The following is a 256-nucleotide window of genomic DNA, read 5'->3' on the forward strand; positions in this document are numbered from 1 at the left end:
AGAAGCAAGAAAGAGTGAAAAGCCAATCAGAGGTGGAGACATGAGGGAGCAGCGAAGTGAAGACTAATGTGAATGACAAGACGAGGAAAGGAGAGACAGAGGGAGGGACAGTGAGGTTTTTAAATGTGACAGTGTGTTATTCTCCGTGGCTTTGTGTGCGCTACAGCTTGTTCGTTCATTAAACTGGCAGTGACGTTATTTAAAAAAAACAGGCCATGAAAGGAGAAGGGAGTATTTTCCTTACTGTCAATAAATT

The 256-nt window shown here is 42.6% G+C and overlaps 1 protein-coding gene across 1 annotated transcript in view; it reads right to left on the reverse strand.

The window, feature by feature from the left end:
* mast1a (microtubule associated serine/threonine kinase 1a) overlaps positions 1–256 on the reverse strand; it is a gene marked incomplete in the record, with an annotated part of 62,523 nt that overhangs the window by 48,751 nt on the left and 13,516 nt on the right.

This window comes from Morone saxatilis, unplaced genomic scaffold (assembly GCF_004916995.1).
Source record: "Morone saxatilis isolate NCDOM2014 unplaced genomic scaffold, NCSU_SB_2.0 Contig17, whole genome shotgun sequence".
Taxonomy (NCBI): Eukaryota; Metazoa; Chordata; class Actinopteri; family Moronidae; genus Morone; species Morone saxatilis.